The sequence below is a fragment of the Ahaetulla prasina genome, chromosome 9, assembly GCF_028640845.1.
Source record: "Ahaetulla prasina isolate Xishuangbanna chromosome 9, ASM2864084v1, whole genome shotgun sequence".
NCBI lineage: Eukaryota > Metazoa > Chordata > Lepidosauria > Squamata > Colubridae > Ahaetulla > Ahaetulla prasina.
In genome coordinates, this window is record NC_080547.1 from 9,758,098 (window position 1) to 9,770,905 (window position 12,808).

Here is a 12,808-nt window from a genome sequence, read left to right on the forward strand (position 1 = left end):
TCCCAACTCAAATTCTCTCCCTCACCTAAATTCAGGTGACAGACCTGAAGAAACCCTCCGGAGAAGTCTGAGAAACTTGTCTTCCCTGTTTCTGGAGATCCCTAATTGGTCCTGCGTGGTACAGACGGACTTCCAAAATAGAAGGGAATTGCGTAGATTCTGTCAAAACATTTTTGCGGTGGCTTCTCTGAAAAGGCCATGAACTGCAACTTAAAACTCAGGGTCTTCCCACTCACTGTGCGTGTCTGTGACCAAGGAAGTAAAAACATCCCTCTGAGGCTCATGTGGTAGGTATGTGGGAAATTATCTTCCTGTTTGATAGTTGTAAGCAGCGCTCTCTCTCTCTCTCTCCCCCCCCCTGTGTGTGTGTGTGTGTGTGTGTGTGTGTATAAACCTTGCACACGGCCATTTTCTTGGGTGCCCAGACCCTTCTCCTTCTGCATTGAAGCCATAACACTTCTTGAACCATCTCAAATTCTTCCAGTAGGCTAAAAATGGAATTAATTCGTGGAGAAATTTGTGTTATTGTGTTAGTCATCATGGTTCTTGAAAACACACACAAACCCAGCTCCCAGCTGCTGGGGAAAGTCCAGAGGGATTTGCGGTTGTCTTCAGTTGTGTCTCCGCTGTCCCCCTAAGATTTCCGGATGGGCACTAGAGAAGGAGGTGAGCGGAGACGCCCAGGTCTCAAGAAGTGCTGAAATTTGATATGAAACCACCACCCAGAAGAAAACTTCTGGAGCCCTCCTGGGGCTTCAGCTCATGAAAGATCCCTCTCGAAAAGACCTCTACAGCCCGAGAGCAGAGAAGAGAAGCCTAGACGGAGTTGTCCTTCCATCTTCTCTACTTACATTGTGTGTGTGTACAATATACAACGACACGCCAAGCTGTGGTGCCGACTGCAATTCCACGCAGTTCTCCAGACAGATACAGAAAGTTCATCTGAAAAAAGAGAGAGTCTATGGACGAAAGTCTCACAATCTTAGAGCGCCACCTTCAGCATCCAGGGGGGCTGAGAAAAATCCATTCATCCCCACCAAGTAGGCCTTCTCTTCACCCCAAAATAGGAACTCATCTGCCAATGTTTGTTTTATTAAATGTCTATGGAGATTCTTAGTCCTCCAGGTCCTGGTTGTCCCAAAGGTGCTTTTTTTCAAGAGGCAACTGGACTTTCTGGTTTTTCTTTGAAGACGTTTCGCTTCTCCTCCAAGAAGCTTCTTCAGCTCTGCCTGGATGGTGGAGAAGGAACAAAGGAAGTGAGAAAGAGAAGGACGGAAGGAAGGAAGGAAGGAAGGAAGGAAGGAAGGAAGGAAGGAAGGAAGGAAGGAAGGAAGGAGAGATAAGGAGAAGGAAGGAAGGAAGGAAGGAAGGAAGGAAGGAAGGAAGGAAGGAAGGAAGGAAGGAAGGAAGGAAGGAGAGATAAGGAGAAGGAAGGAAGGAAGGAAGGAAGGAAGGAAGGAAGGAAGGAAGGAAGGAAGGAAGGAAGGAAGGAAGGAAGGCGAGAGGGAGGAAAGAAGGAAGAAACTGAAGTCTATGGAGATTCTCAGTCCTCCAGGTCATGGTTGTCCCAAAGGTGCTTTTTCAAGAGGCAACTGGACTTTCTGGTTTTTGTTTTTTTGAGGGTTTTTTTTTGAAGACGTTTTGCTTCTCATCCAAGAAGCTTCTTCAGCTCTGCCTGGATGGTGGGGAATTTGTTTTACTCTATGTGCATCTTTGGCCAGGACAATGTATGTTAAATGCATGTGAACATTTTTGTAGACCTAAAAAAAAATAATAACAGCCCGTTAAGCCGGGGAAGATTGGAAAAGGCTTATGCCAACCAACATGAATCCCAAAAGTTGATCCCTCCAGTTCTCGCTGATCCTCCCACCCATCATGAGAAGAATGAAATTTGGGGGTGGGGGGATCTCTGTAAACTAAGCTGAGTTTTGAGGGCAATATAAAAAAGATGCCCTACAGCACACGAACCAATAAAACTTCAGGAAAAGTCATAATATAATTGATTTCTGAGAGCTGATAAATTCTTGCTGATTAGAGGCACTTTAGGATTACTTTTCAGGGAATTCTCTGCCTAACTGGGTTTTTCCCCCAAGTTTTACATAAGACTTCAGTTAAGCGGTTCCTTGTTCCCAAAACACGACTGAACTTTTTCTATTAAAAGTTTGCATGACCCTTAATCCTCCAGCCAGCCTGAGGATAGCCAGATTCCCACACACCCGCTCTTCGCTTTCTAGTACTCGCTGACCTCTCTTGCTGAAATCCAGTGGCACAGTTTCTTTCCATTTGGAGGCGAGAAGCGCACAAAAAGGGTAGTGTAAAATTGCACCACTTTCCCACCTGCGAGGAGCTTCTGGGATGCGTCTGACAAGAGGCCCTGCTTGGAGACACGGCAGCGTCTTTATTTTCAAACATGGAGTCCGCCTTCCCAGGATGGCTCACAAACACTTGAAAAATCACAGCTTTGGGGAAGACGGGGAAGGAGGGTTCTCCAAGCACCAGATCATTTTAGTTGTTTCATTTAACAAATTAATACCACGGGAAGCCTTTGTTATGTACCTCGTCTGTCCACATTCCACTAAAATGCTGCTTTATTGAAGAGCAAGTCCTTCCTTTAGGACAGGGGTGTCCAAACTTGGTCCCTTTAAGACTTTTGGACTTCAACTCCCAGAGTCCCTCAGCCAGCAAAGCTGGCTGAGGAACTCTGGGAGTTGAAGTCCAAAAGTCTTAAAGGGACCAAGTTTGGACACCCCTGCTTTAGGAGCTGCTCCCGCTCTACCAGCAAAGCAGGGATGGGATCTACTTACCTTTGCCACCGGTTCGCATTGTGCCTGCACTCTTCTGTCCATGCGCAGAAACTTCTGTCCATGCGCAGAAACTTCTGGGCATGCACAGAAGACTTTTGATGACGTTTGGGTCAGTGGGTGGAGCCTCCCACCGGTTTTACTACCGGTTCTATAGAACCGGACCGAACCGGGGCCAACCCACCTGTTCTGTCCCCCCCACCCACCCACAATCAATTAGAAACGCAAACTGACTAGATGCGCCAGCAACTTATTCTTGCCAAGTCCTCTTATCTATCAGAGAGACTGCAGTCTGAGCTGGAACAATCCTAAAGTTCAGAAGGAAACGAAACAGAATCCAGGAGCCAAAGTACAGCCAACGTTTTCAACAGTCAATTGTTTGTTCATCACAAGACCTATAGGGCAGCCCCTCCTGCTTTTCTATCCTGTGAGGTGTGGCTCCGTGACTCAGCACGCTCTAGGCCTGCCCCACCCTTTCTTTTGACGTTGCTGTCTCTCCTGTCTGCGATACCGGGGTCCAGCCACGACTGATTGTCAGCAGCTGGGTCTTGAGGCGTGGCCTGAGAGGGAGGAGCTGCAGGAGACAGAGGCCTCGTCATCTCCTCCACCTGGCCTGCTTCTGGGACTTGGAGCGGAGCCAGAGGCTCCGCAGAGGGAAGCCCTGTCAGCTCTTCCCCCTCGCTCTCTGAGTCACTTTCTGCCAGGAGGCCAGGTTCGGGGGTGGTGGGGCCAAGACACAACACCACCACTGCAGCAAAGGAAGTTATGGGCACTGAACTATCCAGAAGACTGTAAGAAAAAATGAAAAAGCAGTTTTTGATTCATTTCTTCCAGGAGAATCCAGAACCACCAACCTATTGTGTGTCTCCAGAAGGACCAAAGCCCTTGAGATGAAGTGCGGACATTTGGTGGGACTATCTTCCATGTGGAAATGACTGTTCTAGCCAGCCCTGATTATGCAGAGAGGCAGTCAGATGTTTGCCAATCATGGCCCAAACATGTGATTAGGATGTTGTGTGTGGGGGTGGGGGTGGGGTGGGGAGCTTGCCACCACACCTCTTCCTTTGACACACAGTATGGAACAGGGTGGAACAGGGTGGCTGGAGGCCCACCAGGGCTTCCTCCATCCAGGCCCTGACTGTGAGGATTATCGGTTGGGACATATTAAACATTTCTTGCCTACAGAACTCTACCTAATGTAGCTGTCACCAGGCAACATCTCCACCTGTGTGAGTGAGCGATCCCGGATGGGAGTCATGGGCAGAGAAATTCAGTCTTACATCTGCAAACCAGGCCGGGTTCATGGAGAACATGGGCCTCCTTGCTCTCTGGATCAATATTCCTCTTGCTTTGTGCCCAGGAGGAGGTGCCCTGTGTCTGGTTGGCTATGGAAACTGCCCGCCTTCCCCTCCCCGGCGTTGCTCAACTCCTGATTGTCACTTGGTGCTGTTCACTCTGCACGAAGCTCACATACACCAAAGTGTCCTTCAGCAGAACAGATAAAACACAGCTCTGACACTTGACAATTCATTCCCATCTCCTCCTGACCTGTCACTCAGAAGAGGCCCAGAGACACCAGGAGGGCGAAGTAGGGGGAGCCCATGTTCTGGCCATGGCTGCACCCAAGAACAATCTTGCCAACAAATCCATGGATGGATTCACCACAAAGACCAGCAATTGGTCAGAAAGCTGCCGGACACCACATTGGCCTTGCCTAGTTGTGTCTCTCCTGCTCCAAAAGGTCTGGGGGAGGGGGTCGAAAGGCCCCCAGAGATGGGAAAAATAAAAGGAGACATGGGAATAAAGGCGCTGGCAGGCCCAGGAGCAGCCTCTTCCCTGCAGACAAAGGGGAAGACGGTGCTGCAGAAGCCACAACGTCTTCCTGTTATCTTCAAACCTTTCCCTGTCACTTCTTTGCCTGCCATGGGACAAAGCTGCAGCCAGTGGGCCCGTTTTGTAGATCCCCTGAAATAAGCCAGCCCACTCCTGGAAATGGTGACCTCGGGATTGTGGTGGCAAAGAACACAAAAACAAAAGAGGCATCATCATCACTTTCAATGGTGGACCTCTTCTATCAAAGGGCACATATTCTCTCTGTCACCCTCCCTCCCTCTCCCTCCTCCCCTCCCCTCTCCTCTGTCTCTTCTCTCTCTCTATCTCTCCCTCACTTTCTCTCTGTCTCTCCCTCCCTCCTCCTCTCCTTCATCCTTCCTCCTCCATCTTCCATCCTTCCCTCTCCCTCCTCCTTTCTCTCTCTCTCTCTCCTCTCTTTCTCTCTCTGTTTCTCTCTCCTCCTCTCCTTCATCCTCCTCCTCCTCTCTCTTCTCTCTCTCTCTCTGTCTCTCCGTCCCTCCTCCTCTCCTCCTCCTCCCTCTCCTCCTCCTCTCTGTCTTCTCTCTGTCTCTCCCTCCCTTTCTCTACTTCATCCCTCCCTCCCTCCTCCCTCTCCTTCCTACTCTTGCTCTTCTCTCTGTGTGTGTGTCTCTCCCTCTCTTTCTCTCTGCTTGTGTTTCCATCTCTTCCTCCCTCTCCTTCATCCTCCCTCCTCCTCCTCCCTCTCCTCTGTCTCTTCTCTCTCTCTATCTCTCCCTCACTTTCTCTCTGTCTCTCCCTCCCTCCTCCTCTCCTTCATCCTTCCTCCTCCATCTTCCATCCTTCCCTCTCCCTCCTCCTTTCTCTCTTCTCTCTGTCTCTCCCTCTCTTTCTCTCTCTGTTTCTCTCTCCCTCCCTCTCCTTCATCCCTCCCTCCTCCTCTCTCTTCTCTCTCTCTCTCTGTCTCTCCGTCCCTCCTCCTCTCCTTCATCCTCCCTTCTCCCTCCTCCTCTCTGTCTTCTCTCTGTCTCTCCTCCTTTCTCTACTTCATCCTCCTCCTCCTCCTCTCCTTCCTACTCTTGCTCTTCTCTCTGTGTGTGTGTCTCTCCCTCTCTTTCTCTCTGCTTGTGTTTCCATCTCTTCCTCCCTCTCCTTCATCCCTCCCTCCCTCCCTCCTCCCCTCTCCCTCCTCCTCTCTCTTCTCTCTCTCTCTGTCTCTGTCTCACCTTCTCTTTCTCTCCCTTTGTCTGTCTTTCTCTGTCTCTCTCTTTTCCTCACTAGTAGCACATCCAGACTCCCTCTGCCTAGCAGCAACTTCCAGGATCCCTTCGGGCCTCAGTATGAACTTTGTGTTGCTGGTAATTTGAGTCAATACATTTTTTTAAAATGGTGTTAACGTCCAAGTTTTTCAGATGATTAGTTCCATGAAATTGATGTAGGTCCAGTTTCAATGCATATTTTATTTAGCATAATGGAACATGTTGCTCTAAAATGTTCTGATTCATCGTTGCAAAAGAATTTAATTGGTCTCACTATCACAAGGATAATTGAGCCTGTCAGAGAAACACAAATACTGTGATAATGGGGGGACCAATGTAAGCATACGGAGGGACGGGCATGCGCATGCGCACACACACACACACACACACACACACACACACACACACTGAAATGCACTCTGTAAACTGAGAGCGTCCCATAATTCCCTTCAAAGCCAAAGCATGCAGCATCTCTTGGGGATAATTAACGATTGCTGTAAGAGCATCATGTTGAATGAGTTCACAAAACATGACCTTCCAATAGGCCGTAGCACAAACACACCCCGGAAAGCATTTTCCCCCTTTCTGGAATGTTGCCCCACCTGCTCCCAGCTCAGGAGGTAGCATTCAGCTGACGGCCTCACAGAGTGGCTGCAAAGAGTGTGTGAGATCTGCCACCTGTTGTGTTGGGGGCAAAGTCAGGCAGGAGGAAAGACCCATGGGGCTTCTAGCCTTTGAGCAGAGTGACCTGTCCCTCCAGTCTCTTGATAGATGGGACCCCTACCCAGCAGTGCTGCTGGCTCCCCACACAGATGGTGGTTGTTTGCTACTGGTATCAAGAACAAAAGGGGGAAAGGAAAGGAAGGGAAGGGAAGGGAAGGAAAGGAGGGGAAGGAAAAGGAAAAGGAAAAGGAAAAGGAAAAGGAAAAGGAAAAGGAAAAGGAAAAGGAAAAGGAATGGAGAGGGGAGGGGAGGAGAGGAGAGGAAATGAAAGGGGAGGAAAGGAAAGGAAAGGAAAGGGGAGGGAAGGGAAGGGAAGCGAAAGGAAGGGAAGGGAAGGGGAGGGGAGGGGAGGAAAGGAAATGGGAAGGGGAAGGGGAAGGGAAGAAGGAGAGAGAAATCCTTAATAAAAGTGCTCCTGGTGACTTCTACCTCTTAAAATTAAAACATGGAGGAGGACAGAATGGAGCTGTTAAACAGGACAGATGAAGGAGACCACCGGCCATTCCTATGGTGAGACCACCAGTGGCGAAAAGGCTTTCCTGTCAGCTGAGGCGTACCAAAGAAGGTGGGTGGCAGAACTGAAGCACTCATTTCCTGCCTTTGTGACATTTTGTGACACTTTGCACCCATCATCCGGATGGCACCATTAGGGAGCAAGTCAAAACAGAGACAGGCTGGCTTTGGCAAAGGGGTGGGTGGGTGGGTGGGTGGGTGCAGAGGCAACTCAGGAATGCAGCTCAGCGGTGAGGGATGGCTCCGTATTTCTTGGGGTGGGGAATGGCCACCACTGTGAGGATTTAGAGATGGTGCTTTGGACCGAGACGACCAGCTTTGGGCGAAGAGGCTCCTTCTCTCTTCCTTCCCAGCACACGGCCAGCATCCCCCTCCCCCAATTATCCATGCAAGGACAAAGCAACCAGGGCACATTTTTTTTAATCTCTTTCATTTTAATTGGTGAGAAAAAGCAATACCCATCATTGGGCCTCCAGGTCTTTGGAATTTAATTAGATCTAATGACCAGATAAATTGAGGATTTTGAATAAGGACCTTCAGGGAATCTGTTGTGTGAACAAGATCAGGCCGCTGTTCCATTTCCTCTGTAAGCTTCTCTAAATAATTTCTAGAGCTGCATTTTGAGCAGATGGGTGGATGGGTAAAGGATCGATGGGTGGATGGATGATAGATAGGATACGGTAGGATAGGATAGGATAGGATAGGGTAGGGTAGGGTAGGGTAGGATAGGGTATGATAGGGTAGGGTAGGATATGAGAGAGAGAGGAAAAATGATAGATGATGGATGGATGGATAGATGGATGGTAGATAGGATAGGATAGGATAGGATAGGATAGGATAGGATAGGATAGGATAGGATAGGATAGGATAAGGTAGGGTAGGGTAGGGTAGGATGAGAGAGAGAGAAATGATAGATGATGGATGGATGGATGGATGGATGGTAGATAGGATAGGATAGGGTAGGGTAGGGTAGGGTAGGGTAGGGTAGGATGAGAGAGAGGATGGGGAGAGAAATGATGGATGGATGGATGGATGGATGGATGGATGGATGGATGGATGGATGGATGAGGGAATATGTTCTAGTGCTCGAAAGAGAAAGGAGAAGGATGCCCTCCCCCCTCCCCTATCTAAAAGTCACCTCTGAGCTTGCCTGGACTTTCCAAGCAATCGTGCAGGTGATGTGATGCCTTGTCAGGGCTGACAGGACCTTCTGGGATGGGGCCGTAATGCTGGGCCCATCAAGTGGGAGGAGAACGTGCCCATCACCAGCAGGAACCTCAGTCCTCAGGGGGGGCAGCGACGCTTCTGACAAGCCCGTTGCCTGATATATCTGCAGGATAATTTTGCATTGTCATTTGGGGCACTTAAAGTATCACCAAGATTTCGCGACTCTAAAAGCTTATCTGTCAGCCTGGGCAAGTTATTTCAGTGAAAGGGTATCATCACTGGCAACAACGGAAAATAAAACGTGTCTGAGATGTCCGATTGTACAACGGCGTCTTCTACCTCCATGCCGGGCAGACTCCACCACTTCTGGAAGGACAGGGGCCTCACCCACCAGGGTCAGCGGGGAGAAACGGTCCTGCCTTCGGCAGGCAAAAGGGTGCTGTCCATATTGGGGGGAAATTAGTCTCCGTGTTTTGCCAATGGCTGTTTGGTCAAGGGATGCCATTCTCCTGCCTGGAAGAATGCCTTCACTTCTACTTATTGGAGCACAGGAAGTGCAGTAGAAACGCTTCTCCTGCAGCAGGTAAACCTCTGTGTCCCTGGGAGAGCAACTGATGAAAGTTGGGGGGAAAGAGAGATAATCTCTTGCTGAGGGAGGCAGAATTCCCCAACCTGGACCCGAAAGGTGAGCGACCATGTGTTCTCCTTCCCCAAGGTTGATGCCTTCATGATGGTTGGGATGACAATGACCATGCTCTTGCTAATGGCCAGCTTGGCCGAGATTGATGAGAAGTGAGATCTAAGATACCTGAAGGACCCTGGCCGTCTTCTTCTTCTACGAGGGGTTGGCCAAAGGAGATTTTTCTCATCCCTGGACTTGAGAAGAAGAGTCTTATCACATTCCACGAGAAAAAAGTGAAAACGTTGATATATAGGTTAGGGGGATCAAAGAAGTGGCAGTTGTGGCAGGAAAGATGTACAGGGTCCTCATCACCCACCTTCCCTTTAATCAGTGGCGGGTTTCAAATTTGTTTACTACGGGTTCTATGGGCGTGGCTTGGTGGGCGTGGCAGGGGAAGGATACTGCAAAATCCCCATTCCCTACCAATCAGCTGGGACCTGGGAGGCAGAGAATAGATGGGGGCGGGGCCAGTCAGAATTTTTACTACCGGTTCTCCGAACTCCTCAAAATTTCCGCTACCGGTTCTCCAGAACTGGTCAGAACCTGCTGAAACCCACCTCTGCCTTTAATGATCAGATGTCTCCCAAAAACCTGGTCTACAGAACCAATAGAGGAAGCTTTTAGGCCCTGAACGGACTTCTGGGAGAGCATCACTTCCTGAAATGCTTCCTTATTTCATTATTGATTGGTTGATTATTTCCCCTGCCAATTCAAGTTTTAAAACTAGAGCTTTGAATCTGGCTTATGGCTGCCTTTACAAAACAGCTTCCCCACCCCCTCACCTCAGACAGCCCTTTCTCCAAAGGTTGCTCCCTGCCGTCTAACGTAGGCTTTTTTGCAGAAGGGGCAGGGAGCCTTTGCCATTGAAGCAGTAGGTGTAGCCCCTTCCCCTTTCTTTCCTTTCCAAAGAGGCCTGAACAGCTTGGGAACCCCCTATAGATGGCCGAGGATGCGCTTTGTGGTGAGCCGCGGTGGCACGATGGTTAAAGTGCAGTATTGCAGGCTACTTCTGTTGACTGCCGGCTGCCTGCAATTTGGCAGTTTGACTCTCACCAGGCTCAGGGTTGACTCAGCCTTCCCTCCTTCTGAGGTGGGCAAAAGGAGGACCCAGATTGTTGGGGGGCAATGGCTCTGTAAACCACTTAGAGAGGGTTAGAAAGTCCTGTGAAGCGCTATATAAGTCTAAGTGCTATTGCTATTGCTATTCCTTCCTTCCTTCCTTCCTTCCTTCCTTCCTTCCTTCCTTCCTTCCTTCCTTCCTTCCTTCCTTCCTTCCTTCCTTCCTTCCTTCCTTCCTTCCTTCCTTCCTTCCTTCCTTCCTTCCTTCCTTCCTTCCTTCCTTCCTTCCTTAAGAATGCAGTATTGCAGGCTAATTCTACCCACTGCCAGCAGTTCAAATCTCACTAGGCTCCAGGTTGACTCAGCCTTCCCTCCTTCCGAGGTGGGTAAAATGAGGACCCAGATTGTTAGGGGCAAGAGGCTGACTCTGTAAACCGCTTAGAGGGGGCTAAGGTCAATATACAAGTCTAAGTGCTATTGCTATTGCAACCTGCCAGCTTCTGCAATGCTGCATTATTTTTTTTACTTGAAAGCACGAAGTCAGCTAGTCAGACAGGGCCTAGCTCTGAAGAAGGGGATCCGAGGCTCCCTTTGACTTCTGAAAGAAAAGGCAGTGGCCAAATGCGGCCTTTTCTCAAATCTCAGTGGCTGGAAACTTCATCTTTCAAACTCATCCGTTGCACTGCTGGCCTCTTCAAGAAGACGGCCCTCATGGCCATCAGCGCTCCTTGTCCAGAGCCTGAGTTGCTAATGTCTACCTAAAGAAACCCGAGCCTGCTAAACAGGCCCTCCTGTTCACAGCACTTGGGTGGCCTCTGCCCAAGAGATAAGATTTGCATACATCTTAAATGCCTGTCAGCCGACAACAAGGCTGCTATGTCATGTTTCATTTACACAAGGCACCTGGCGGTGACTCAGGTCACAAACAAATAAACAAAATTGTTTCAGCATGCATCAAGTATTGGTTACAAGCCCTGGAATGAATAGAACAGCCCAGGCAGAGTGGAGAGCCTGAGTGGGTTCATCACATAGGGTGAACTCAGCATTTGAAACTCTCAATCAACTGAAGTCTATTCCCTTCCCTTCCAAAATACACAGTGGCTACCTGCACTGCTTGCTGACCTCTTTTGTCCCCCTGTCTAAACACATTTAGGTCCTCTGATGCCAGGGGGGGAGTCGGCCCTTTTACTTCTAGCCTGTCACTTTCTGGACTCCGCTGCTGCCCCCGTGCATACAGGTACCACTGCCCCCTTAGCTCTTCCAATGGGCCACCTGGTTCATTGAGCTGCCCATCTGATCTTTCTGTAGACTTGCTTGGTCCATTTCCCCCAGGAGCTGCAGGAGATGAGCAGCAGTGTGTGTGTGTGTGTGTGTGTGTGTGTGTGTGTGTGTGTGTGTGTGTGTGTGTGTGAAGCATGTCATTAGCCTTGAGTCCCATTGCCCTCACAAGAGATCTAAGTCCAACCCACTTTGAGTTCTCTTGACTCTTAACTTGCTTTGGCTTGCTTAGTAGTTCAGATTATTGTAGAGAGCCTGGATTTCCTGATTTCCCGGGCATTTGAGGGCTTGTCTACCTCGGGGGAGCCCTGTGGGAGAGCAGGAATCAACCCATCTAGCCTTTCCACCTCGCTCAAGCCCCGGTGAAGTCAGAATCCCACTTTTGGAGAAGTTCAGCTGATATGGAGAGGCAAGAGTTAGAAGCTGCAGCCAACCATGAATTCTGAGAGTGGAAGTCCACCCATCTGAAGGCTGACACGGTTGAGAAACAGCCTTCCAAGGGATTGAATCAAGATGGTGCATGGCTAACTTGTCCCCCTCCTCCTTTTTAAGATGCCTTCTGGAAGACAGCCTCTGTCTCTAAACGGATGAGTAGAAGGACAAAAAGAGCCCAGGGAAGCCTTCCATCCCATGGAAGAGGGTGAGGGTCCTCAGATGTTGCCCACCCACTCACCCCCTCCCCTCCAGCCAAAGGACCACAGAGGACCAATCTGGCCAAACTGGGCGAGTCTCCATATCTGTTCCTTCTCTGGGAACTGCAAAGAGAGACATCTTTATTGCTAATTCATTAAAAACACATAAAGAAAAATCTAACAGCAGATTAGCTTATGAGGGCAGTTTTTACAAGTGCGCCGCAATTAGAGTATATACAAAACAATTACTTTCTAGTAAAACTCTCCACTTAATCTCTTTCCTTGTTTGCCCTGGGTGGCTTCTTCAATCACTCGCTGGCTTTTTATTCCCTTGTGCGGCAACACACCAGCCTGCCTCACACCACGCTGGCAGTTTTGCTGGGCCAGACGAGGAAGAGAGAGACCTTCCATTTTGTGCTTCGCATGGCCCCCTCAACCCTGCGCTTGCCAAGAAGCCGGGGTGAAATGCTCCTGGTTTGGACCGGATCGCCCGATCCGGTAGCGATGGCGGTGGCTGGTTCTGAGAACTGGTAGCAACAATCCCGGGCCCCGCCCCCCACCCCAGCTGAGCCGCACGGTCATCAGAGGTTTTTTCTTCGGCCGAAAAAATGGTTTTAAAAGAAAACAAAAACCTCTGACAATCAGGCAACTCACTGGGATCGTCAGAGCCTTTTGAAAGCATTTTTTTTACAACCTCTTTGGCCAAAGAGGTTGTAGAAAAAATACTTTTAAAAGTAAAAAAAGAGTTGGCCATGCCCACCCAGTCACATTACCCTCCCTCCAAGCCACGCCCACAGAAATGGTAGTAACAAATTTTACATTTCACCACTGGTTCAGGCATCATGAAAACCCTTGGTTTGTCCAACTGTCTCTTTTGAGAAA